At 45.8% G+C, this 27,519-nt stretch overlaps 1 protein-coding gene across 3 annotated transcripts in view; it reads right to left on the reverse strand.

Annotated features, from left to right (window-relative positions):
• Positions 1–24,670, reverse strand: part of LOC149127615 (contactin-associated protein-like 2) — a 171,892-nt gene extending 147,222 nt beyond the window's left edge. The window contains exons 1-2 of one of the 3 annotated variants that reach the window (XM_089329591.1): positions 24,184–24,670; positions 22,297–22,390 (exon numbers count right to left, since the gene is read on the reverse strand). The gene's annotated coding sequence lies outside the window, so the exon portion shown is untranslated. Of the gene's footprint in view, positions 1–22,296; positions 22,391–22,809; positions 23,092–24,183 lie in introns of those variants that run through there. The other 2 variants (XM_089329592.1, XM_089329593.1) reach the window with 2 other exon arrangements.
• Between the last annotated feature and the right edge of the window lie 2,849 nt (positions 24,671–27,519).

Raw genomic sequence — 27,519 nt, forward strand, 5'->3', positions numbered from 1 at the left:
TGAACCAGACCAAGATTGTGGGTTCATTATTCTGTGTTCTTTTCCTTGTCTAACACACTCCTCTAGTGTCTGGGGAGACCAAGAATAAACATCATCCCATGGATGACTCCATGGAATAGTGTGGTGTCGCTCCCCGTCTTCGTGGAGGAACGACACAGGACCCTGCGTTGTTCTTTCGTCTGCTCGGCCCTCCCCAGGTTTGCTGCTGGTTCTTCCCGGGTTGGCTACTGACCCTTCCACCTCCGTGGAAGGGCGGTTCCCCCTAGCCACTTTCCCCACTTCCACGGGGGAGCGGCACACCGCCGGCCGGCTCTCTCAGGGGCTGCACAGGTGTTCCTTCAGATAGATGTTCCCAGTGCATGTTGTCTCTCTCCTCCTTTATAGTCCTCTTCCACCAATCCCAACTCTGCTACCCACAAGCCGAGTACGCTGCTCTCCTCCAATCAGGAGCAGGTCCTGCTGTTTATTGGTTGAACTGGAGGCAGCTGTGTAGAAGCTGTTTCCTCCTCTCCCAGCGCCATATTGTGGGAGAGCAGATGCATAGAATAAGTCTTAATTCCAGTAACTTAGTCTAGTCCGAGTTGCTCCCAGTTGCTCCCCACAGTGTGGACTAGATCGTCTCTTATTACTTTTTCCAATTGAAATTTTTAATGAGCCATTGTAGCATCTCAGGCAGTTGTAACAAATCCTACAAAGAGATCTCTTGTATACTTTGCTCAGCTTCACCCAATGGAAACATTTAGCCAATCTATAGTGTATCACACTCAACACATTGACATTGATACAATCCACTGGTCCTATTCTGATTTTTACTCATTTGCCTCTGTGTGTTTTTAATTCTGAACAACGGTATCACCTGTGTATGTCTGTGTGTCTACACCACAGTCAAGATAATGAAAAACTTCACAGTTCCAACACTATACAGTCCCTCATGTTTCCCTTTTATTATTACACTTTCCTTCCCTCCCTCACCCTCCTATTCAAAACCAATTCCTGGACACCACTAATTTATCTTCCGTTTCGAAAAAGTTGTCATTTCAAAAATGTTACATAAATGGTATCATTACATACGAAAACTTTTGAGACTTTTTTTGTTCAACACAACCCTCCAAGGATTCATTGAAGTTGTTTCAGGCATCAGTAATTCATTACCTCTCGTCACTGAGTAGTATTCCATGGTTTGGATGCATTACTTGCATAACTCAGCCATGGAGTTGTATTCTGAAACTTGTTACGTTTTCCTGAGTAATGACTGATGTCCTTGTCACCCTGGACATCCATCTGCCCGTGCAGGGTAGAGCTGGAAGATGGATTCTTGAACAGTGGTATTCACTTTCTGATATATACCACAGTGTCATGCCTCAATGAACAGTCCAAAAAGAAGTGTTAACTTTTATCCCCCAGTCCCTAAGTACTGTTCCACCTGCATCCATCATCTCAGTAAATGGCACCACCATTTACCCAGAAATTCAAGCCAAACCTTGGAAAATCACAGGACATTTCCTTATTTCATCCACCACATCCAAGCCATCACCAAATACCATTAGCTCGAACTTCAACCCTTTCCTATTCCCAATATTTCTCCTCCATCATCACTACTACTATTCTAGCGCAAGCACTGCTGTATCTCATTTTGGACTCTATACCTTTGCTGATATCCTATGTCCATCCCACCCCCAGCTCTGTCTACCCTTTTTGTAATGTAGCATATGGCAGCTACAGTGACCTTTCTTATATATAAACCAGATCATTTCACTTAGGGCACAAAGCTGCCTGCTGTTTCTCATCTCAGAATGTAACACTGGGGTAGGTGTCTGGTATAGCAATTAAGAACAAAATGCAGGTTCTCTACAATGATCTACCTCTGTACAATCTGGTGGCTGGCTGGCCCTCACCTGCCCCCTACTACTGGTGCCTTGACCATTGGGTTCCAGCTGGCCCTTGAACAGGCTGAGTCTGTATGCCTACCCACCTCTGTGTTGCTGTTCACTCTCTCTAGAAGCTACCTCCAGATGTCCATGCACCCATTTCCTGTCTGACCTCACTGATGCCACCAATCAGATGTTGCCTCCTCAGGGAGAACCCCCCGGGACATCCTAATGTCCCTCATGCCCTAAGCCTCCTTTGTATTCCTTCACAGCACTCATTACCAGCTAACGTTTCTGTTACACAGTTCTCTGCTTCTTTGTCTATGCCCACTAGAATAGATAGGGCCTTTTATCCATGGTTCTATCCCCAGCACCTGGTACATAGAAGAACTCAATCTACTCGAGTACATAAATGATTTCCCCAGATTTCTTCTCTCATTTATTCTAATACATCAAGGACCAAGCTTGGAGGACAGAGGTCTTGGGTTCTCTTGCACCATGAGTCAGCATCCCTTTTCTCAGAAAACGGGATGCATGGCGGCCCCTCCCCCTGATTCATCACCACTGCCTGCGTCTGTGCCTTTGCTGTTTCTCCCACTGAAGAGGCAGAGTAGTTTCCTCCTCCTTGATCCTGCCTTTGGCCACATGACTTTTTTTTTTTTTTTTGAAGATTTTATTTATGTGACAGGTAGGGTTACAGACAGTGAGAGGGAGAGACAGAGAAAGGTCTTCCCTCCACTGGCTCACTCCTCTGATGGCTACAACGGCAGGAGCTGCGCCGGGCCGAAGCCTGGAGCCTCCTCCCAGTCTCCCACGTGGGTGCAGGGGCCCCAGCACTCGGGCCATCCTCCACTGCCCTCCCAGGCCACAGCAGAGAGCTGGACTGGAAGATGAGCAACCGGGACTAGAACCCAGCACCCACATGGGGTACTGGCGCTGCAGGCAGAGGATTAACCAAGTGAGCCATGGAGCCCCCACGGCCACATAACTTCTTTAGATCATGGGACATTAGTGGCTTGAGCAATGCAGGTGTGTTTTATATGGGCTCACACTCTCCGTTTCCCTGCCATTGCCATGAGAAGATGTGCCTGTGCTCACTCTCTGGTCCCAGGAGGAAGAAGAAAGATGTACAACAGGGCCATTTGACCCCTAGCCAATCCACACATTAGTGAGAAAAATGTGACTGTTGTTTTAAGCCATTGAGTTTTGCAGCTATTTGTTGGATGCATCTTTTGTTTTTGGGTCAATAGTTGGCTGACACTAGGTCAATCTTTTTGCTCTTATTTCAAGCTGACTACTGATGCAAACTTTTTTCCCCTATGCCCAAGAAGAGTATGAGGAAAAGAAGAGACATGAACGAAGAGAAGAGAGCTAAATGTTGGCCCAGAGAGCAAAGTATGAGTTTGCAAAGGGTGAAGGAGAAGACAGAGGGACAAGGGTTTTGCCTTGCTTCCCAGTCTGGGGCCCCAGGGGGAGACTGCTAAGTAGGAGGATCCTGCATCAACACGGTGCAGCCCAGACCCATGAGCAGAAGACCCTCTGGTCCTCACAAAGCTCTAATTATCCTGTAACTCTGAGATGACAGCCAATGGTTCTCCTACGGGGGCTCCCCGGGGGGGTCCTGGCTGCGCTATGGGGAGGGTGGAGGCATGACTGAGCCCCGCAGGTGTGTCTTCACTTGAGAGCTGAGGGGACAGCAAGTCAAAGGGAAAGGCAGTGATGGCAGATGCTCTGGGAACTCAGTTCATCAACCCCAGATGCCAACCTCCAAGGCAGATGCAGGACTCTGGCTGGAGGCCCGGAGATGCCAGACTGTGAAACTCGAGGCCCAGGGTGCATCCAGGACCCTCCCTGTCAAGGTGTCATGAGAACACTTGGGCTACACTTTGCTTCCCAGCTCCTTCTAACTTCCATACATCTGGTCACCACCTTACAGACAGAAGCAGTGGAGAGGAAGGCCAGTTCAGAGACTGTAGAGGGACAAGCAGGGAGGGGTGTAGGGTGGGGAAATGCTTAGAGATTAAGTTGTGCTCAGCTTTAAATGAGATTAGACATTTAGTTTATTTGCCCTTGCTATCCAAATGGAATATGAACTTGTCATAGACAAAAAGACATTGCATTTTCTCTGCATATCCAAGTTGTACACGCATTCCAGCATGCAACTCCGATAAAACAATGGCATTTATAACCACAGCAACCTCCAGTTTACTCTCACTCCATCATGCGTTTTCTACTCTGCAGATGGTGTTATCTGTCTAAAGTATCAATCTGATCAGGCTATTATCCTGATTAAAAACTAATTCTTTCTTGATTCTCTTCCACCCCTGGGATAACTTTGAAACCCTGACATGGCTTATAAATAAACCTGTTACATGGTAGACACGGTCAGCATCGTGCAGTCACCTGTCATCTTCACAACCCGTTGGCTCTGAGTCCCTGCTCTCTGTATTTTCCCTGAGCACACTGGGTACACAGGGTGAGTGTGAAGTGGTGGGGGCTGCAGGCAAGCCCAGAGTCTGGAAGCAGGGCTCACCTGTGCAGGATGGGGAGGAGGTGGAGAGACACCCTGGTTTCCACTGCGCCCCTCTGCTGCTGGGCCCATTCTGGGCTGTCCCCAGGAGTTCCCCTACAAGAACTGTGCCTTGAATGTCTACCATGATGTGTGGCTTGATACTGCTCCACCCCTTTTCCTGTTTCATTTCTCTGCTCCCCTACTTGTGTTACTGTACAGCATTGTCCCCCAGAGAGACTTCTTATATCCAAATCCTAGCTTCACGGAGATGGGGGAGAACCCAAGACAAGACAGGTAATCACACAATCTACCAATCCACACAGGGTCACATTTTTAGCATCAAAGTGAGCACTGCTCGTGTTTGTCCCTGTCCTGGCGGGAGTAAATTGGGACTGTCCTGGGAAAATCAGAACATTGATCCTTGCTTATAAAACCTGCTTTAATGGCAGCCCTACTTGCTGGTGTTGCATTTTTATGACTAACCCCACCACTATCTAGTTTCTACCATTCTGAATGAAACTTGTGGTTCCTTAAATTCCCCTCATTGTACACTGTGTTTCCAAAGATGGTCCCCATGCTTCCCACCCTCTATGTTCCTTTGCAATGTGACCTTACCACTATGCCATGGAGAAGTGGAATCCGGAACGTGGGCTGGAGCTTAGATTTTGACCAGTAGCAGGTGGCAACAGTTACAGATGTACATTCTGAGGCTGGGTCTTAAAGACTTCCAGTTCTCACCTCTGCTTTTTTGAGTGTTCCTTCTTGAAGCCCAGTGGCTATGCTGGGAGGTATCCCAAACAGCCATGCTGTGGTCCCTGGCTGGCAGCCCCCCCAAACTCCTGGGCAGCCGATACTTGTTACCAGCTATGTGACTCCACTTTGAACTATCCAGCCATCCTTATGCCCCAGCTGAAACCACATGAGGCAGAATCACAACCTTGTCATAGCACAACATTGCTAAATATAGTAAGTTGTTGTTTCAAGCCCCATGGTTTCAGACGGATTGTTGTACAGCAATAGAGAACGGATGAATTCCTCTTCCTGCCCTCCACTTCACCCTGCTCCTTTGCCAGGATAGTTCCAACTTGTCATCCAGGCATCAGCTGACACGTCCTGTCCTCTGGCACAGCTTCCTTCATTCCTGGACTCAGATAAGCATCCCTGCTGCTTCTCCCAAAGTATCCTATCCTCCCATCTTCCATTTGCTCTACTTCTTGCCCTCTATTTCTTTTTTGAAAATTATTTAAAATTTTGTCGGGAGGGGGAGAAGAAGAGAGGGGGAGAGGGAGAAAGGGAGAGAGGGAGAGAGGGAGAGAAGGGGAGAGGGGGGAGTGGGGGAGAGGGGGAGAGGGGGGAGGGGGGAGGGGGAGCAGGGGAGATTTCTTATATCCACTGATTCATTCACTCTTCAAATGTCTAACAGTGAAGGCTGGGCCAAGCTGAAGCCAGAATCAACCTGGGTCTCCCAAGCACTTGAGCCATTACCTGCTGCCTTCCCAGCAGGTACCAGCAGGAATCTCCATCAGAAGCCCAGCGGGAACTTCAACTCAAGCACTCCAACGTGGGATACAGGTATCTCAAGTGGTGTCTAAACTGCTGCACCAAATACCCATCCCTGCTGTTTGTTATCCTTCTTCTAGCTAGAATTGAGGCCCTCCAAAGGCAGACACCGTGCCTGTGTCCGACAGAACTGACAGACCTGTGGCTTCCACAGTGCCTGGCATCTGACAGACAAGGAGTGCATCTTTATTTCACTGGGATCCAACAAAATCAACTACTGCCTGTTACACACATACAACATAGTGGATGCCGCGGTGCTTTAAAACATGTATTATTTTTGTGAATCTCAGGAAGTAGGAACCATTACTATCCCTGTTTTACACACAAGGAAACAGAAACAGAAGGTTTTAAGTAACTTGCTCAAGTCAGGCAGTTGGTAAGTGTTAGAACAAGAGTTCAAGCTCAGGTGGGGGAAGCACTGACTTAACTCCATTTATTGAGATTTTATTATCTTTTTGGTGAAATGAATTTATTTACAAAGGGCAAAGCACTTAATTTAAATATAAGTCTGACCTAATCACTTCATCAAAGCCAGCAGGAATTCCAAAATGTCTTCACTTTTACAAACCCTTCCCACAATCTCCCAGGTCCTCTCTCCATGAGGAAAGGGATCGGGTATTTTACTTCCAAACGGCCTTCTCACCTGCAACGTAATCTAAAATTTCTTGTGGACACATCAGCTTTTCCACATCTACATCGGGGATTTCAAGCCCAAACTCATCTCGATGGCCATGATAATCTAAACTTGATCCAGTCTAGGCCCATAACATGGGAATTTACTGAGAGGTTCACAATGTAAGAACTCAGTCCTTGATGCCCTCTAACGTCAAAGGGGGTGCATCTCTACACTGGTGGGGCACAGCTGTGTGACTCTCCCTGGCCTCTGAGTGAGCACAGGGGCCAACTGTGCAACCCTAGCCTTACGCATGTCTTTGTGGGACACAAAACGGTGCTGAGAGAATGGGTGGTGGTGAGCGTGGAGACCCTGGACAGCAGCACAAAGGCTGTGGGCAGGGAGCAGACACAGGCAGAAAGGTGAGGAGCTGCCAAGCTCTTAACTGCATTTCATAGATATCAGTCAGGGTGCTAGGTTGTGCCACTTCAACAAATTTCCCCACAGTCTTTGAGGCTTAGGAAGCAAAGGTTTTTTTCTTGGATGCCTCAACTCAACAGGGTTCTCTGTTCATTGTGGTCGCAGAGACCCTGGTTGACGGAACACCACTGCCTGAGGCTTGCCAGTCACCACGCTGAAAAGGTTGTAAAAGGGCCCCACTTGCAGCAGCAGGGAACCCTTCCAGCCTGACAGCCACACACTTCTCTTCTGCTGACAACCTTGATCACACGATCCCACTCAGCACGCCACGTAAGGACTCTCACAGCCGATCCCACTCAGCACGCCACGTAAGGACTCTCACAGCGTATCACTTAACCAACAACTGAAGACCTGAGTGTGCCTCTCCCATTGCATGAAGCAGCTTTGGCAAAACCAGAAAGTTTTGGAAAGTTCTAGAATGAGGACTCTCATCAAGAGGAAGGAGTGTCGGGCCATAATAGTCACAATCTGGATTACAATAGAAATCATATAATGGCTACTAGTAGGGACATCTTTTGGAGTTGGATAATGAAATGGTTTGACAGATATTAGGAAGTGGGATCAATAGGACTCATAAACTACATTAAATTCAAATAAGTAGTTGTTCGCCTTTAATTTTGCCGCCCCAGACAGTCTGTGACAGTGGTCGGTAAAGCAACAATGACTGCATCTGTATGTAACTTCTTTCTAAGCATAGCTTCTCGAATTTGTACAGAGGAGTTCTTGCCATTTTATTACAGAAAAGATCTACCTCATTACGATTTTATATTACTATAATTTGTAACAATGGTATAAATAGTTAATTTGAGGGAAATTAATAAAAGAGGGCTCAGAAATAACTTTGCAGAATTAAAACGAATACCACCATCCTGAAAACAGGGGTGTTTCCTTAGTGACAGAATGCATAGTGAAGTCAGGAGCGGAATAGATTGGCATTCTGGATTCATATCTATAATGCACACACCACAGTGTCTGCTGTAAGACATCCTGAGCATAACTGTGTTCTTTCTCAAGTCAAACAGGAGACCCTCTATCTTAATACTGAACTTCTCTTTTTTTTTTTTTTTTTACAGGCAGAGTGGACAGTGAGAGAGAGACAGAGAGAAAGGTCTTTTTTTAAAAAAAATTTTTTTTTTTTTATTTTATTGACAGGCAGAGTGGACAGTGAGAGAGAGAGACAGAGAGAAAGGTCTTCCTTTGCTGTTGGTTCACCCTCCAATGGCCGCCGCGGCCGGCGCACCGCGCTGATCTGAAGGCAGGAGCCAGGTGCTTCTCCTGGTCTCCCATGGGGTGCAGGGCCCAAGCACTTGAGCCATCCTCCACTGCACTCCCTGGCCACAGCAGAGAGCTGTGCTCCCACCATAAATCTTGAGAGTTCAAGTGCATTTGGGATTTATCTAATCTGGTTTTACCTAATAAAGAAAAAAAGCCCTCCTCAATGTACACGACACATTTTCATTTAGCCTTTGTTGAATGCTCTCAGTAATATAGTTTACTACCTTAAAAGATATTATTATTATTATTATTATGGAGGCAGATAGAGCTGTCATCCACTGATTTACTTTCCAAATGTCCACAATGTCTGGGGCTGAGCCAGGGCCAGGGCCAGAGCTGGGAACTCTATCTGTGTCTCCCACATGGGTGGCAGGAACCCAGTAACTTCAGCCATGACCACTGCCTTCCTGGTCTGCATTAGCAGGAAGCTGGAATAGGGAGCCAGGGCTGGGTACCAAACCAGCCACTCCAGTGTGGGACGTGGACATCTCAACCAGCGTCTCAGCCACTAGGCAAACTCCCACCCTAGACCTTTAATTATTAGGAAGTTCTCCCTTCACAACTCACACTCCCTGGTCGACTTCCATCCTGTGGAGTAAGCCTTGACCAAGGCTAACCTTCCCTTCCTGTAACAGTTGTCAAAGATGAAAATTGGTTCTCTTTTCGTATCTTTTTCTGGGAAAATATCCTCAAGTCTTTGGATCTTTCCTTAATGTGCCTTGTGTGTATCTGGTTTTCTCAACAGATTAATGTCCTTGTTACGGATACATCTTTCCTATTCCTGTAGCTCAATATTCACTTAAGAATCAGTCAGCACATAACATCGGCTCATAACAAACTCTGTCAGACCAACCCAAGTTTTTTTTATTCCCCATGATATTTAGTCTCACATTGTCTACTCAAGTGCTTGCTTTTTTTTACCCTTGCCCCTGAATTTATATTTTATCTCATTTTTATCCCATCTTTCTAGCCTGTCAAGATATTCTCAGGTGTTTTTAATTTTCCAGTATATTAAGCCACCCCTCTCGGCTTTATGTCATTTGCAAACATAATAAACAAGTTATGTGTGTCTTTACCCAAGGTAGAGAGACATGCTGGAAAAGACACGAGTAAAGAAAGGGTCCTGGTTCAGCCTTCAGATATGTTTCTCTTTTTGGACCTAAAGACTTCTTGAGACTCCTCAGGTTGTTGCTGATAACCAGATGTCATTCGTTGTTGCTGTTGGGAAACTGCTTTCAGCAAAAAGCATCCCCATTCTGAGCCTTGGTTCCCACTTCTGTACAAGGAAGGTGACAGAAGTCAAGCAATGCTGTGAGAATTAGTCTTACATGTGTAGCTGGCAACACAGTGACGGGCCCATAGCTCACGTCAAAAGACAGTAATGATTTTCTGTATGTGTGCATCAGGTATTATGTGGGTAGGTCCTAAGGTGTTGTTAGCTCACTATTAAAAGAGTAGCATATGTATTCCACAAAATAACTCTGAGCCCTATATGCTAGGCAATAATCTGGCTGCCACAAATGGGTCTGTTAAATAAAGGACAACTAACACACACCTAAATGAAAGATCTCTGTGAGTGAGATCCCAGTGGAAAGAACAGGTCTTCAAAGAAGGAGGTACCTTTCTCTGAAGGGAGGAGAGAACCTCCACTTTGACTATGACCTTGTCTAAACAAGATAAGAGTCGGAGAACTCAAGGGGCTTCCATAGCCTTGGAAACTCATGACTGGTGCATAGGGAGATTACTGATGCCATAGACAGGAGTGTCAATTTGTAAAGTCAACAACAGGAGTCACTGTGCACTTACTCTTCATGTAGGATCTCTGTCCTCAATGTGCTGTGTATTGAGATTTAATGCTATAACGAGTACTCAAACAGTATATTTCACTTTGTGTTTCTATGGGGGTGCAAAGTGTTGAAATCTTTACTTAATGTATACTAAACTGATCTTCTGTTAAAAAAAAAAGAAGAAGAAATTATCAATTCCCAACTTGACTCTCACTGGGATTAAACATGACAATAGGTCTGATCTGATTTCATCATCATTTAAAAAATCATCTGTTATTTTTCACTTTATGTTTCTGTGTGGGAGCAAACTGTTGAAATCTTGACTTAATGTATGCTAAACTGATCTTCTGTATATAAAGAGAATCGAAAATGAATCTTGATGTGAATGGAAGGGGAGAGGGAGTGGGAGAGGGGAGGGTTGCGGGTGGGAGGGAAGTTATGGGGGGGAAGCCATTGTAATCCATAAGCCGTACTTTGGAAATTTATATTCATTAAATAAAAGTTTAAAAAAATAAAATAAATAAATAAATAAATAAATAAAAAATAAAGGACAACTAGTCTACCACAAGGAAGGCACCACCTGCAGTGTCCCCTATTTTGCAGCTAAGAGAACTCAAGCTGGAAGGGGTTAAAATAACACCTCCAGGATTTCCACCCAAGGGGAGGCCGGGCCAGAGCAAGTCTAAGCAGCTCTGCTCTAATCCTAAACCTGTGTTTTTTCCTATTCTGTCATTGTCAGACCCTGGCTGCTGCGCTGTGAGGTACGTGAGGATTTTGGACCTCTCCTCCGTGCTGGTCGTATTATGCTGTTATCATCCACAACCTCTCACGCTGCAGTTCCTATCTACAATGATTTTCTTCTCTCCCTTCCTTCCTTCCTTCCTTCCTTCCTTCCTTCCTTCCTTCCTTCCTTCCTTCCTTCCTTCCTCTCTTTCTCTCTTTTTCTTTCTTTCTTTTTCTTTCTTTCTCTCTCTCTTTTTCTCTCTCTCTCTCTCTTTCTCTCTCTCTCTTTCTTTCTCTCTTTCTTTCTCTCTTTCTTTCTCTCTCTCTCTCTCTCTCTCTTTCTCTCTTTCTCTCTTTCTCTCTTTCTCTCTCTCTCTCTCTCTCTCTCTCTTTCTCTCTTTCTCTCTTTCTCTCTTTCTCTCTCTCTCTCTTTCTCTCTTTCTCTCTTTCTCTCTTTCTCTCTTTCTCTCTTTCTCTCTTTCTTTCTTTCTTCTACTCCGTGACAATTCGACAAAGACTTGTTATTCTTGTGAGGATGCAATGGAACTGCAAGACACCATCTTGGTCTGTAGGGCAGCTCACCAGGTAGTGGCGCTATGAGTCAGTCTCTGCTAGAAGTTGGTGCCCTGAAAATCTGCGGCAGAAGCCTGATCCTCTCCTGTGTGTGGTGCCATTTGTCTTGGGATCATGGAGCTCCTTCCCGGCTTCAATTTGTTTTTCCCCAAGTCCACATCATAGGCAGTTAGTTGATGTGCACAGCCACATTTTTGTTTGGTATTCAAACAATTCTAGGTGTAACACGCATGCTGTTGGCTCCGCACACGTTTACAGCACAGTAAGTTCTTGGCTGCAGGGGGTGTTGCCTCTCGGATGTTATTTGCTTATGGCCTTGAGGTTCCATGCCATATTGTATGCTGTACTTTCGCTGCATTGCAAATTCAGTCACAGAGCACCGTTCACAGCAAGGAAGTGCCAGCACCCAACACCCCCAGGAAAATGCCACTTGGTGGGTTTCATGAAGTAATGAAGCCCCCGTTTCCAGGATGTACAGGATCACAGTGCAGTGTCCTGAGGAATACCACAACCTCATGGTGTGGAGTTTGTTTTCAGGGCCTCCCTGTGGCCCCGAGGGAGCACTTGACACTTTCAGTTTTTCTGGACTGACCGCAGGAGTGCCCATGTCTGAGGATGATCTGCACGCCAGGGCCCAGCTCCACTCAACAGCCGCTTTGCGTTGCTGATGGTGGCATCAGTCAACTTCCAGCCGCATCTGTATCTTCAGAGCTTGTCATCAGTGACAAATTCTTCTCATCTATTCAGGCCAAGGACTCATCACAGAGGCCTAGACCCAAAGCCCCAACCGATCGGCTGAACGACTTTTGTCACCAAGACCTCCTGCAGCCTCAGGGTCCTCGTCTCTGAGATGGAGACACCACTCATAGGTTGGTTTCACTGGATTGTTGTGACATGTGGCTGTCACTGTTACACACGTATTATGTGGTGGCACGAGGTCTCTGTCTTCTATTCTTGTTCACAGACAATAAAACTCAGGATAGGATTTTTTTTTTTTTTTTGACAGGCAGAGTGGACAGTGAGAGAGAGAGACAGAGAGAAAGGTCTTCCTTTGCCGTTGGTTCACCCTCCAATGGCCACCGCGGCCGGCGCGCTGCGGCCTGCGCACCGCGCTGATCCGATGGCAGGAGCCAGGTGCTTCTCCTGGTCTCCCATGGGGTGCAGGACCCAAGCACTTGGGCCATCCTCCACTGCACTCCCTGGCCACAGCAGAGAGCTGGCCTGGAAGAGGGGCAACCGGGACAGAATCCGGTGCCCCGACCGGGACTAGAACCCGGTGTGCCAGTGCCACAAGGCGGAGGATTAGCCTAGTGAGCCACGGCGCCGGCTAGGATAGGACTTTACAAATGCAGCGACCATGGGAAATACTGGAGAAAATGCCTAGGACACTGCGGTTGGATAACACAACGCTAGATTTGAGAGGACGCACGGCTATAATTTTTAGGATGCAAAGGGTTAAGGAATAGCTGTTTAATTGCTTTTCCATGTGCTGGGATACCAAGGCCCAGTGATCAAAGCATTCTCATTCTGTTTCCAATGTCCCCCTTTGATCACTTGCCACTGTCTGCTCTCTTATTTACTGCTAAGCGGTCTTTTCTTCTGGGCCTTTAAGTAGAGGCCTACTTGTCTATGTCTTCCAGATTCCCCACCACCACCACCACATCAACGAGACAGGTGGGTTCCTGGTTCTAATTTCAGGAATACTCTAGTTCTTAGCTGCTTTCTGGCCTCTGGTATAGGCCTCATCCCTCAGCTGGTCTGCCTTAGCACTTACCCAAGGGCACTTCAAAAAGTGTGTGGAAAAATGGAATTAAAAAATAAGCTTATTTTGGTACGAAAAGTTTCACAATCCACACATAGTGTTTCCATAATGCATATTTCCATGAGCTCTTTGAAGAGCTCTTGTACCTCTTGCCAGAACCTTCCTCTCTTTCTCAATTCCAAGTTAACCAACACGGAGATGAGAGCAAAGAAGTTAATAGCTACGACAGTCACTAACTGCCTGGCTTCATGTTGCGGTTCTGCCACTTGGATCAGCTGCTAGAGCCACTTAGCTAATACTCCTTTATGCTTTAGTTTTCTTCTCTATAAACTGGAGACAATAATCATAACTACCTCACGGTATCGTTCTGAAGATTCAATGCATTAATATACCTAAAGTGTTTAAAATGAACCTGGCCTACAGGAAGTCCTACACAAGTGCACATTATTATTTTCTTTTTTTTTTAAGTTTTATTTAATGAATATAAATTTCCAAAGTACGATTTATGGATTACAATGGCTTCCCCCACATACCGTCCCTCCCACTCACTACCCTCCCCTTTCCCACTCCCTCTCCCCTTCCATTCACATCAAGATTCATTTTCGATTATCTTAATATACAGAAGATCAGCTTAGTATACATTAAGTAAGGATTTCAACAGTTTGCTCTCACACAGAAACATAAAGTGAAAAATAATAGATGATTTTTTTAAATGATGATGAAATCAGATCAGACCTATTGTCATGTTTAATCCCAGTGAGAGTCAAGTTGGGAGTTGATAATTTCTTTTTTTTTTTTTTTTACAGAGGATCAGTTTAGTATACATTAAGTAAAGATTTCAACAGTTTGCACCCCCATAAAAACACAAAGTGAAATATATTGTTTGAGTACTCGTTATAGCATTAAATCTCAATACACAGCACATTGAGGACAGAGATCCTACATGAGGAGTAAGTGCACAGTGACTCCTGTTGTTGACTTTACCAATTGACACTCCTGTCTATGGCATCAGTAGTCTCCCTATGCTCCGGTCATGAGTTTCCAAGGCTATGGAAGCCCTCTGAGTTCTCCGATTCTTATCTTGTTTAGACAAGCTCATAGTCAAAGTGGAGGTTCTCTCCTCCCTTCAGAGAAAGGTACCTCCTTCTTTGAAGACCTGTTCTTTCCACTGGGATCTCACTCGCAGAGATCTTTTGCCAGAGTGTCTTGGCTTTCCATGCCTGAAATACTCCCATGGGCTTTTCAGCCAGATCCGAATGCCTTTAGGGCTGATTCTGAGGCCAGAGTGCTATTTAGGACATCTGCCATTCTATGAGTCTGCTGAGTATCTCACTTCCATCGGTTAGTGTTAGCAGGTACTAGACTTGTTTATGTGCTCCCTTTGACTCTTAGTCCTTTCATTATGATCAATTGTGAACTGAAATTGATCACTTGGAATAGTGAGATGGCATTGGTACATGCCACCCTGATGGGATTGAATTGGAATCCCCTGTTATGTTTTTAACTCTACCATTTGGGGCAAGTCAGCTTGAGCATGTCCCAAATTATACATCTCTTCCCTCTCTTATTCCCACTCTTATGTTTAACAGGGATCACATTTCAGTTAATTTTTAACACTTAAGAATAACTGTGTATTAATTACAGAATTAAACCAGTCATATTAAGTAGAACAGACAAAAAAAACTACTAAGAGGGATAATGTATTAAGTTGTTCATTAACAGTCAGGGCTATGCTGATCAAGTCACCGTTTCCCATAGTGTCCATTTCACTTCAGGAGGTTTCCTTTTTGGTGTTCAGTCAGTTGTCACCGATCAGGGAGAACATATGGTATTAGTCCCTTTGGGACTGGCTTATTTCACTCAGCATGATGTGTTCCAGATTCCTCCATTTTGTTGCAAATGACTGGATTTCGTTGTTTCTTACTGCGGTATAGTATTCTAAAGAGTACATATCCCATAATTTCTTTATCCAGTCTACCGTTGATGGGCATTCAGGTTGGTTCCAGGTCTTAGCTATTGTGAATTGAGCTGCAATAAACATTAGGCTGCAGACCGCTTTTTTGTTTGCCAATTTAAATTCCTTTGGGTAAATTCCAAGGAGTGGGATGGCTGGGTCGAATGGTAGGATTATCTTCAGGTTTCTGAGGAATCTCCAAACTGACTTCCATAGTGGCTTGACCAATTTGCATTCCCACCAACAGTGGGTTAGTGTCCCTTTTTCCCCACATCCTCGCCAGCATCTGTTGTTGGTAGATTTCTGAATGTGAGCCATTCTAACCGGGGTGAGGTGAAACCTCATTGTGGTTTTGATTTGCATTTCCCTGATTGCTAATGACCTTGAACATTTTTTCATGTGCCTGTTGGCCATTTGGATTTCCTCTTTTGAAAAATGTCTATTGAGGTCCTTGGCCCATCTCTTAATTGGGTTTTTGGTTTTGTTTTTGTGGAGTTTCTTGATCTCTTTGTAGATTCTGGTTATTAACCCTTTATCTGTTGCATAGTTTGCAAATATTTTTTCCCATTCTGTCGGTTGTCTCTTCACTCTCCTGACTGTTTCTTTTGCAGTACAGAAACTTCTCAATTTGATGCAATCCCAATAGTTAATTTTGGCTTTGACTGCCTGGGCCTCCCGGGTCTTTTCCAGAAACTCTTTGCCTGTGCCAATGTCTTGAAGGGTTTCTCCAATTTCTCTAGTAACTTGATGGTGTCAGGTCGTAGATTTAGGTCTTTAATCCATGTTGAGTGGATTTTTGTGTAAGGTGTAAGGTAGGGGTCTTGCTTCATGATTCTGCACGTGGAAATCCAATTTTCCCAGCACCATTTATTGAATAGACTGTCCTTGCTCCAGGAATTAGTTTTAGATCCTTGATCAAATATAAGTTGGCTGTAGATGTTTGGGTTGATTTCTGGTGTTTCAATTCTGTTCCATTGGTCTATCCATCTGTTTCTGTACCAGTACCATGCTGTTTTGATTACAACTGCCCTGTAGTATGTCCTGAAATCTGGTATTGTGATGCCTCCGGCTTTGTTTTTGTTGTACAAGATTGCTTTAGCTATTCGAGGTCTCTTGTGCCTCCATATAAATTTCAGTACCAATTTTTCCAGATCTGAGAAGAAGGTCTTTGGTATCTTGATTGGTATTGCATTGAATTTATAAATTGCTTTTGGGAGAATGGACATTTTGATGATATTGATTCTTCCAATCCATGAGCATGGAAGATTCTTCCATTTCTTGGTATCCTCTTCTATTTCTTTCTTTAAGGTTTTGTAATTTTCATCGTAGAGATCTTGAACATCCTTAGTTAAGTTTATTCCAAGGTATTTGATTGTTTTTGTAGCTATTGTGAATGGGATTGATCTTAGAAGTTCTTCCTCAGCCATGGCATTGTCTGTGTATACAAAGGCTGTTGATTTTTGTGCATTGATTTTATACCCTGCTACTTTGCCAAAATCTTCTATGAGTTCCAATAGTCTCTTAGTAGAGTTCTTTGGGTCCCCTAAATAAAGAATCATGTCATCTGCAAAGAGGGATAGTTTGAGTTCTTCCTTCCCAATTTGTATCCCTTTAATTTCTTTTTCTTGCCTAATAGCTCTGGCTAGAAATTCCAGAAATATATTGAATAGCAGTGGTGAGAGTGGACATCCCTGTCTGGTACCAGATCTCAGTGGAAATGCTTCCAACTTTTCCCCATTCAATAGGATGTTGGCTGTGGGTTTTTCATAGATTGCTTTGATTGTATTGAGGAATGTTCCTTCCAAACCCAGTTTGCTTAGAGTTTTCATCATGAACGGGTGTTGTATTTTATCAAATGCTTTCTCGGCATCTATTGAGATAATCATATGGTTTTTCTTCTGCAGTCTGTTAATGTGGTGTATCACATTGATTGTCTTGCGCACATTAAACCATCCCTGCATACCAGGGATAAATCCCACTTGGTCTGGGTGGATGATCTTTCTGATGTGTTGTTGCATTCTATTGGCGAGAATTTTATTGAGGATTTTTGCATCTATGTTCATCAGGGATATTGGTCTGTAATTCTCTTTCAGTGCTGCATCTTTTTCCGGCTTAGGAATTAAGGTGATGCTGGCTTCATAGAAAGAATTTTTCGATTGTTCTGAATAGTTTGAGAAGAATTGGAGTTAGTTCTTCTTTAAATGTCTGGTAGAATTCAGCAGTGAATCCATCTGGTCCTGGGCTTTTCTTTGTTGGGAGGGCCTTTATTACTGTTTCAATTTCTGTCTCAGTTATGGGTCTGTTTAGGTTTTCGATGTCTTCCTGGTTCAATTTAGGTAGGTTGCATGTGTCCAGGAATCTATTCATTTCTGATAGGTTTCCCTGTTTGCTGGCATACAAGTCCTTGTAGTAATTTCTGATGATTCTTTTTATTTCTGTGGTGTCTGTTGTTACGTTTCCTTTTTCATCTCTGATTTTATTGATTTGGGTCTTTTCTTTTTTTAGTTAGTTGGGCCAATGGGGTGTCAATTTTGTTTATTTTTTCAAAAAACCAGCTCCTCGTTTGGCTGATTTTTTGGAATGTTTTTCTTGATTCAATCCTGTTGATTTCTTCTCTGATTTTAATTATTTCTCTTCTCCTACTAGATTTGGGTCTGGTTTGCTGTAGGTTTTCTAGATCCTTGAGGTGAATTGAAAGCTCATCTATTTGGTGCCTTTCCAATTTCTTGATGTAGGCACCTATTGATATAAACTTCCCTCTTAACACTGCTTTTGCTGCTTCCCATAAGTTTTGGTATGTTGTGCTGTTATCCTCATTTACTTCCAGAAAGTTTTTGATTTCTCTTTTGATTTCTTCTATGACCCATTGTTCATTCAGGAGCATGTTGTTCAATCTCCATGTGTTTGCGTATGCTCTAGGGATTCCTGAGTTGCTAATTTCCAACTTCATTCCTTTATGGTCTGAGAAGCTGCATGGTATGATTCTAATTCTTTTGAATTTGCTGAGACTTGCTTTATGGCCTAGTATGTGGTCAATCCTAGAGAAGGTTCCATGTACTGCTGAGAATGTAAAATCTTTAGCTGTAGGATTGAAAGTTCTGTAGATATCTGTTAGATCCATTTGGGCTATAGTGTCGTTTAAATCTACTGTATCCTTGTTGATCTTCTGTCCTATTGATCTGTCTATTTCTGAGAGTGGAGTATTGAAGTCCCCCAGTACTATTGTATTGGGGTCTAAGTCTCCCTTTAAGTTCCTTAACAAATCTTTTAGATAAACCGGTGCCCTGTAGTTAGGTGCATATACATTGATAATTGTTATATCTTCCTGTTGAATTGATCCCTTAATCATTATGTAGTGTCCCTCTTTGTCTCTCTTAACAGTTTTTGTGGTAAAGTTTATGGTGTCTGATATTAAGATGGCTACGCCCGCTCTTTTTTCATTTCTGTTGGCATGGTATATCTTTTTCCAGCCTTTCACTTTCAGTCTGTATGGATCTTTGTTGGAAAGATGTGTTTCTTATAAGCAGCAAATAGATGGGTTTTGTTCCTTAACCCAATCAGCCAATCGGTGTCTTTTAACTGGACAGTTCAGGCCATTCACGTTCAATGTGACTAATGATAAGTGGTAACTTTGCCCTGCCATTTGCCAAAGATAAGTTCTAATATATGCTTTGAATTCCCTGTGATCTTTTGCTGTGAGCTTTCCTTCCTTGGTTTCCTTCCTTTACCTTCTTTCATATTGATGACCGTGTTTCTTTGTTTCTGTGTGTAACACATCTTTAAGCATCTTTTGTAGGGCTGGACGAGTGGCAACAAATTCTTTCAATTTCTGTTTGTTATGAAAAGTCTTTATTTCACCTTCATTCACAAATGATAGCTTTGCAGGATATAATATTCTGGGCTGGCAGTTGTTCTCTCTTAGTACCTGGGCTATATCTCGCCATTCCCTCCTAGCTTGTAGAGTTTCTGATGAGAAGTCAGCTGTGAGTCTGATTGGAGATCCTCTGAGAGTAATCTGACGTTTCTCTCTTGCACATTTTAGGATCTTTTCTTTATGTTTCACTGTGGAGAGTTTAATTACAACGTGTCGTGGTGAGGATCTCTTTTGGTCGTGTTTATTAGGGGTTCTGTGAGCCTCCTGTACTAGTATTTCTCTGTCCTTCTCCAAACCTGGGAAATTTTCTGCTAATATCTCACTAAAAAGGCCTTCTAATCCTTTCTCCCTCTCCATGCCTTCAGGAACTCCTAGAACCCGAATGTTGGGTTTTTTAACAGTATCCTGAAGATTCCCGACAATATGTTTTAGATTTCTAATTTCCTCTTCTTTTCTTTGGTTTGACTGTATCCTTTCCTGTTCTCTGTCTTCTAAGTCCGATATTCTCTCTTCTGCTTCACCCATTCTGTTTGTAAGGCTCTCTATTGTGTTTTTCATTTGATCTATTGAATTCTTCACTTCAGTCACTATCCCAGTTTCCTGTTGTACTAGTTGTTTTGTTTCATTTTGATTCCTCCTTAATATTTCATTTTCACGAGAGAGATTTTCTATCTTGTCCATTAAGGATTTCTGTAGTTCAAGAATTTTTTTTGAGAACTTCTTAATGTTCTTATCAATTTTTTGAGATCTGCTTCTTGCATTTCTTCTATGTCATCATCCTCATAATCTTGAATTGGGGTGTCTTTTTCATTTGAGGGCTTCATGGTGACTTCCTTGTTTTTATAACCTTGGTTTTTGCGTTTGTTATTTGGCATATTGGAGATATTTGGTTTCTTCACTGTGGTGCTTTTTCTTGTTATACTATGACTCTAGATTAAGTGGACTATCTGTTTTTGATGGAGCCTTAGGGCTTGAGATGGGTGTGGCCTGAGAGCTCTGTTTGGTGTGCCAAAGGTGACACTCCCAGGTTAGGCGTGGTAAACCTCTCTCTCTCTCTCTCTTTTTTTTTTGATTCAAAAGGGAAGTTATTCTGCACAGCTGAACGAAGTTGGAGGTAGTTAGCAGGCAAACGATATACCCGCAGGAGCCAGAGATCGGAAGCTCTTTCCCAAGGACCACACAGGGAATCTGTTCTGCCCTCAGAGTGGGCTCAGATTCTCCTTCAGTCTCCCACTGGGTTGCCAAAGTTATGGAATTGTAGCGTCTCTGGAGAGTGCTCACGTGAATTCCGTGAGTTCTCTCCCCCACCGTCTCTTTTTTCACAGTCTCAGTTCAGTAGCACCACAAATTTACTAGGTCCTAATCTCCTGTTAATTTGCCCCGCCCAGAGTCAGGTTTTTCTGCTAGGCTCAGGGCTGGTGCAGACCTGAGGTTGCTCTGCTTATGACGTATGTCCAAGATGGTGCCTGCTCTTTGTCTTGCTCGCCCTTGAGAGGTGAGCGGAGAGAGAGAAACCCGTGTCCGTACCAGTCACCTTTTTTTTTTTCCTCTCTCTCTCTTCCAGGTAGCCTGGTGAAGTTCCCCCCCACCCCGGGGGTCGTTCCCTCTAGTCTCCTCTCTCTGCTTGCCTGCCGGTGTCTCGGGCTATTGAGGTTTGGCTCACCTCGCGTTCCAGCGCTGGTGTGTTGAGTCTGCCGCTGGTGTCCCAAACTGTGGGCTCCCACGCTCTCCACGCAGGTCCGCTCCCCTTCCAGCGCCGATGTGTGGACTCGGAGCCCTGGACGTCCCAAGTCTCCCCGCTGTTGTGTGTCACGCACTCCCCTTCGAGCACTGGCGTGCAGACCCTGCAGCTTGCGCAGCTCGGTCCCGCGGCTCGGCTTCCGCGGCTCGGTCCCGTGGCTCGGTCCCGTGGCTCGGTCCCGCGGCTCGGCTTCCGCGCGGTGGGCGACCTTGTTCTCCCAGTAGGTCCTCTGATTCACGGCCACTGTATCCAGAAGGGTTTCCTCTGCAATATTTTCCTGGTTCTTTTTTCTGAGGCTACCGTAACTCCCCTTTTATTAAACTAAATTTTCCCGGACTATTGGCACGCGCCCTCACTCTTCCGCCATCTTGGCTCCGCCTCACAAGTGCACATTATTATTTTCATCTATAATGAAAATAATGTGTTCAATCTCTTGTTTCTTGCTCCTCATTTTCTCTAACTCCACACCCCATCTTTTTTAATTGTTTTTTTTCAGCATTAATGCTATGCTGATCACTAACATGCACTGGACAAAGACTGACAGCCCAGCCTGCACAATACCATTGTCTTTCCATTTTGGGTTCACAATATATACTAAAAAATAATTCACTGGCTTCACATTAAACACTTAAATATCTTTAACTGCTTCCATCTGTCTACTAATTGCCTATAGAGGAGCAGGGCAAAGGTGACTCCCAAGTTCACAAGCACACATAGGGAAGGGTGGTCTCTCTCGACTGCCTCATTCCTATCCGTCCTCCGATGTGTGAACAGCAGGTAACTTTGCGAGAGGAAGAGAGAACACGTGATGCGCCTAGAGAAATTACATTACATATTGCTAGCAGGGAGATGTCTTGAAGAAACCAAAGAACAAACTGCATAAAGAACTCCAGAGTAGAGGCAGGTATGGTGGCTCAGTGGGTTAAGCTGCTGTTTGGGATGCCCACATCCCATACGGGGGCACCTGGGATCAAGTCCCGTCTCCCCTTCCAATCCAGCTTCCGGCTGACGCCCCTGGGAGGCAGCAGCTGATGACTCCAGTACTTGGGTCCGGACACCCAGGTGAAAGACCACGATAGAGACCCTGGCTACTGATTTCAGCCTGGCTCAGCTCTGGCTGTTGTGGGTAATTGGAGAGTGAACCAGTGGGTGCAAAATCCCTTTCAATACTTGTTTTTCTCTGTCACTCTGCCTTGTAATTAAATAATAATTCTTATTTATATATATATATAAAGAGCAACCATGGAGAGAGAGTTGTGGTCTTGTTTATACTGCACATCCCAAGTCACATTGGTTCTGTGTTGGCTGAGAAGTCCCTAGACCAATCACAACGTGTTTCAAAGGTGAACGGGTGGCTTTAAAATGTATCACATGAACCATTCACCACAAAGACGATCTGTTAACCCTTCTCCTGTTCCTCACTGAGAACAGCAGCACAACTTTTCTCGCATGGAGAAGATATTCTGACCCAGCGAGGGGAATTAACCTGGTACTTTCAGAAAGCAAATCTAACGTAATTCTGATACAAAACACATTCTCAGTACACACTAATATCCCAAGAACCACATGCTTACCGATAACTTTTCCAAGAAAGAGCGACTTGGGAGAATTGAAGAGTGTGTCAGATGAACTTGGCAGATGGTAACTCTGTGTGGGATAGTGGTCAAGCTGCAGGAAGAAAACAAGAGACACGTTTTAGCTATCCTGCGCTGGATTGCTTAGGCAGGCAGTTGGAAATCAGCTTAGGTGTGAGAGGGGCCTGAGGAAAACAGAGTGCCCACGGAGGGGAACCTAGCGGCCCCTAGCAGCCTCAGAAGCACACCTTGCAAGCAAGACAGTATTTTACGCTACAAAGCCCTGTACGCACCCCAATAACTTTGTAAGAGGTCCCAGCCTCCCTCCACCCCAACCTATGGCAACAAAGTCCCCAGAATTGTCTCTGCCCAGCACCAAGTGGGCTACCCAGTCTAATAATACCTTCACAGTCTCCCCCCGAGGAAGGCACACCAGGACAACCCTCTGCCCAGTGCCAAGTGGGCTCCCCAGTCTGCTAAGATCAGGTGATAAAACCTTGGGAGGAATTCTACCTGTTTCACACCCAGCAAACCGCTTGTCGGGGGGAAGAGACTGAGCGGGAAGAACAAACAACAGGAAGCCCCAGTCTTACAGCAAACTGTTTTCAGCCCTTTTCCGAGATGCACGCCCAGTTCGCCAGGCGCACGCCTTCCGCCCTCAGCTCTCAGCCTTTGCAGACACCCACGCCGTCTACCAGGGCACTGCCTTCAGGCCTCTCGGGTCCTGGGCTTTTGCCGAGATGCCTGCCTAGCATAACGTGGCTTCCCCCGGCTGAATGGCTGGCTGCGCATCCCGATTCCATCTGGAGAGGGGCCCGTCCGCTCTGACTGACACCCCGCCCCTTAAACCCTGCTACTCTGCCCACCACTGTGCTGTCTCATGCCTGGATTCTTTGCTGTGCGAAGACAAGGACCCCTATCCTAGCCGTCTCTGCTAGCAGAATCAGGTTTTCGCTGGGGGATGATGCCAGAACCCCGGTTTTGGGACATCTCCTTCAGCAGCAGGGACTGTGAAATACCAGCCTGAGAAAAGGGGGGGGGGGGCGTCTCCTTCACCAGGGCTCTGAGAACAACGTGCATGAGCTTAGTAAGTGAAAACTGTGCCAACCTTCCCCAGCTGGTGCGCATTTCTGGGGCTCATTCACTTGCTGGATTAAGATCCTCCACGTAAGTGTCGTAAAAGTTGCCTGACTCAATCTTGAGTATTGGTCTCTGAGATGGAAAATGGCACATCTATAGCAACGAGTTTCCTTTTCTTTTTTGGAAAATTAATTTGAAAAGCTGAGATACAGAAAGAGGGGAAGAGACAAAAAGATCGGCTGACTGCTGATTCACCCCCCAAATGGCTGCAATGGCTTAGGCTGGGCCAGGCTGAAGCCAGGATCCTAGAACCCTATCCTGGCCTCCCAGGTGGGAGGAAGGGGCCCTAACACTTGGACCGACTGTTTTCCCATTATCGCATTGGCAGGAAGCTGAGTTGGAAGTGGAGCAGCTGGGACTTGAACCAGCCCTCATGTGCAATGCCTGCCTGTGCTCAATGCTGGTCTTAGCATAGTCTTCTTCAAGACCCTTCCCCTGAGCAGTTTTCTCCACTTTTAGGTACAAACCAGCTGGCAGCAATGTAGCCACTGGATGTACACACACACACCACGGCACAAGACATTCACGGACAACGGAATGGAAAGCTGAGTGAAATCCTTGCAAACAAGGGGTCTTCAAAGGTGTATGGAAAACATCATGGAAAAACTGCAGATTCCAAAGTTGTCTGCGCCCCAATCAAGGTCTTTGAATTCCACTTCCTGCTGACCCTCTGGAGGGCCCTGTATACAGGACAGAGGCTGAGATGGAAGTCCCGGGCGCTTCTCAACCAGGGTGGTTCCTCCTTACCACGGGCAGGGGGCGGCCGTGGGCGCCGCGGGAGACAAAGGCTGGCGCGGTGGGCGCTCCGCGGGGCTCCAGGGAAGAGCCGCGGATGGAAGTCCGCGTTGCAGACCGCGTCTCCCAGGAACCAGCGGCAACCGCGGTGCCGCGGAACCCGCGGCCTGTGCGGCCCTGTGTGTGCCCGCGCGGCGCTCCCGGAGCTGTCGGTCAACAGCAGGTGCAGGCGCCCAGTCTTTCCCCCAACTCCGAGCTCCTGCACGGTCCCGGGCCTTTTCTCCGTTCACTAGTGGCCGCTTCGGTTTTCTGGAGTCTCCCACCTGCTCAGGCGCGCGAGGAGGCCAGCGTGGGCGCTCCTGCCTGGTGGACTGCGGGGCCTTAGGAGGCCGGGACCCCCGAGCGCACAGGGGCAGGAAGGCGAGGGGGAAGTGAGCGCCAGCTCCTGCGCCTACCGCTTGCCAGGAACTTGGCACTGCAGGGCCGCGGTTAGGAGTCCAGGCGCCGGCGCAGCCCAGGGACTTGGGAGTCTGACCTGCGCAGCTGGCACTGGGAAGTCTTTGTGCGTGAGTGTTTAAGATAAAATCCAGGGGGCGGGGAAGGGGGGCCCGGAAACTTCGGTCACAGCCTCTGTCCTGTACACAGGGCACGTCAAAGAGTCAGCAGAGCATGGAATTCAAAGATACGCTTATTTGGGCACAGAAAAAATTGGAATCTCTGCAGTTTTTCCATGATATTTTCCATACACTTTTCTACATAAACTTTCCATAAACTTTTCTACAAAGTCTAACGCATCACGACAAAATGCTTATGTCACTGGAGAACCATAAATACTTTGCATCTCGCGAATTTCCGTCTGCACAAAGGCGGCTGTTTCTGCCGCTGAACCGCCTCAAGCTGCTTTGGCGCCATCTGGTGGCACACGTGGGTCACTACCGCTCCCTCTCCACTTCAGCCGTAGAAATGGCCAACAGCACAAGGCCACACTCACCAATGGCCACCTAGCCAGGCCTCCCTGTGATGGTCTCCTGGAAACCCTCCTACATTTCATGACCATGTTCCTTTGTGTTAAAGAACTTTAAAAGTTAATATATACGACATATTTTCAGTGTAGAAAAAATAATAGGCATTTGCAGGAATATAACACTTGCTAATAATTGTCAATTTTGTATGCACGTTCTTTTAATAAAAAATGGGACGGAATCCAATTAATAAATGTTTTCTTTTTTTTTAACTTAATGAGGTGCCATGAGCCTCTTTTTGTGTCAATGGAATACAACTGAGTTACCACTTGCCACAGCTGATCAGTGCTCTGTTGGACGGATCTGTGGTATTTAACATGGTACTTAACAAACTTAAAGTTCCTGTGTTTAGACTTTTAGATGTGTCGTGTCCTCAGGTCCAGTGCAGTGCCACACGTGTGGACTTTGTGAATGCCACCAAGTGGTGCCCAGCCCAGGAGTGGGCTGACGGTGGAGCAGCCCCTGTCCCTCTCCTGGACTGCTTCTGTGGGTCCAGGCCTGGCAGCCATTTTACATTATTTGTACTGAGCACACAGTCAAATAAAATTCCTTGTTTATCCCCCTCCCTCCTTCCTAAATCTATGCAGTTAATGGCTTGGACCAAAATACTGCCTTTTACACGTATTTATATTAAAATTTTATTCTTGGGGCTGGTGTTGTGGCATAGTAGGTTAAGCCTCTGTCTGTGATGCTGGCATCCCATGTGGGCACTGGTTCAAGACCCGGCTGTGTCACTTCCAAACCAGCTCCCTGCTAATGTGCCTGGGAAGTCAGTGGAAGATGGCCCAAGTCCTTGGGCCCCTGCACCCATGTAGGAGACCCGGAAGGAGCTCCTGGCTCCTGGCTTTGGATCAGTCTAGCTCTGGCTGTTGTGGCCATCTGGGGAGTGAATCAGTGGATGGAAACTCTCTCTCTCTGTAACTCTGCCTTTCAAATAAAACAGAATAATCTTTACCAAAAATGTTATTCCTTTTTTTAAACACAATAATGGCTGCTCAGTTTTTGAGTCTTGATTCTGCCATAAAGTGTGTCAGTGATGTGCTTGGTTTGGACTTATTTAAAAATATGATAAGCATTCCTAGTCTTAATTCCTTAATAATTAAGTCATTAATTTAAAAAACCTTGAGTAGGAGTCTAAGTGGGTAATGATATATAATTCTAATCTGAATTGTTTAGTGAGAAAAGTGTTTCTTAGCAGTTGAAATGGAAAGCATAACAATGCTAACGACACACAGAAAGCCTGCAATAGTCACAGAGCTTAACCATGAGAACACAAAGCGATTTTACAGTACAAGGGGAAACAGTACCATGGAGTGGGCGCTGAGAGGGCAGAGGAGTCCCTCACTTTCCCTGACCTCCATACTCCCTCTCTCTCTCCTGCTCCTGCCTGTTTTGTGCCCAAGAAGGAGGGCTGTGACCAGAGAGGGCTAGAGCAGGCTTAGCCCTGGAAAGCTGGTTGAAACGGACAGTGAAGGAAAAAGATCTAGAGCTGATAGTTTGCCTGGTGTCACCACCAGGTGGCGGTGTCCTCTGCCAAAGACAAAGACTAGCAACATCAGACAGCGTCTCTCCATAGCCGCCGCCAAGACAGCTTACAACCACCTGAGTGGAAATGTGGTGGGCAGTACAATGGCCACCCGAAGATAACCGTGTCCTCTTCCCAGATCGTGGGGGGATGTCACCTGTCGTGGCCACAGCCACTGCAGATGTGAATAAGGCAGGGACCTTGAGATGGGGATTATCTGATGGGCCCTTGCAGGATGCAGGTCAGAGAGAGGAGCAGGAGATACGAGGTTAGAATCAAGCGGCTGGAGTGACGTGGGGATGAGATGGAGGAATGAGGCCCTGTCTAGAAGCTGGAAAAGGACCAGAAACTGCAGCTCCTCCCAGGGGCCCCGGCGAAAGCAGCCCTTGGGACGCCTTGACTTCAGTGGTTTCACGCTGTGCGTGGACTGCTGACCACCAGAACTGCCAGGTCACACATATGTGTTGTTTGTGGTTATCTGTGATAGCAGCAGCGAAGGGAAACCAACAGTGCGAGCAGTTGCTCATCCAACATCACTGTCACCTTCTCCCAACAGCTTCTCCGTCTCCGTAGCAGCTCTAGGCTCCTCCATTCTTCCCACCTCCCAGACGGCGAGACTCAGTCTCTCAATTGCCTTGCATCTCTCAAGTAGAGATGCCCCCTTCTTTAAACCCACCCCCTACCAGCCCAGTTCCTGAAATAAGCCCTTCCTCACTCTTAAAGTCACCCATGGCACATCAAGGTATGTGGGTCCCCTCGTGTCAGTTGTCAGCTGAGTGGCTGTATGTCCCTGCATGCCCA

This window comes from Oryctolagus cuniculus, chromosome 3, assembly GCF_051225735.1.
Source record: "Oryctolagus cuniculus isolate XC-2025 breed Fujian yellow rabbit chromosome 3, ASM5122573v1, whole genome shotgun sequence".
Classification (NCBI taxonomy): Eukaryota; Metazoa; Chordata; class Mammalia; order Lagomorpha; family Leporidae; genus Oryctolagus; species Oryctolagus cuniculus.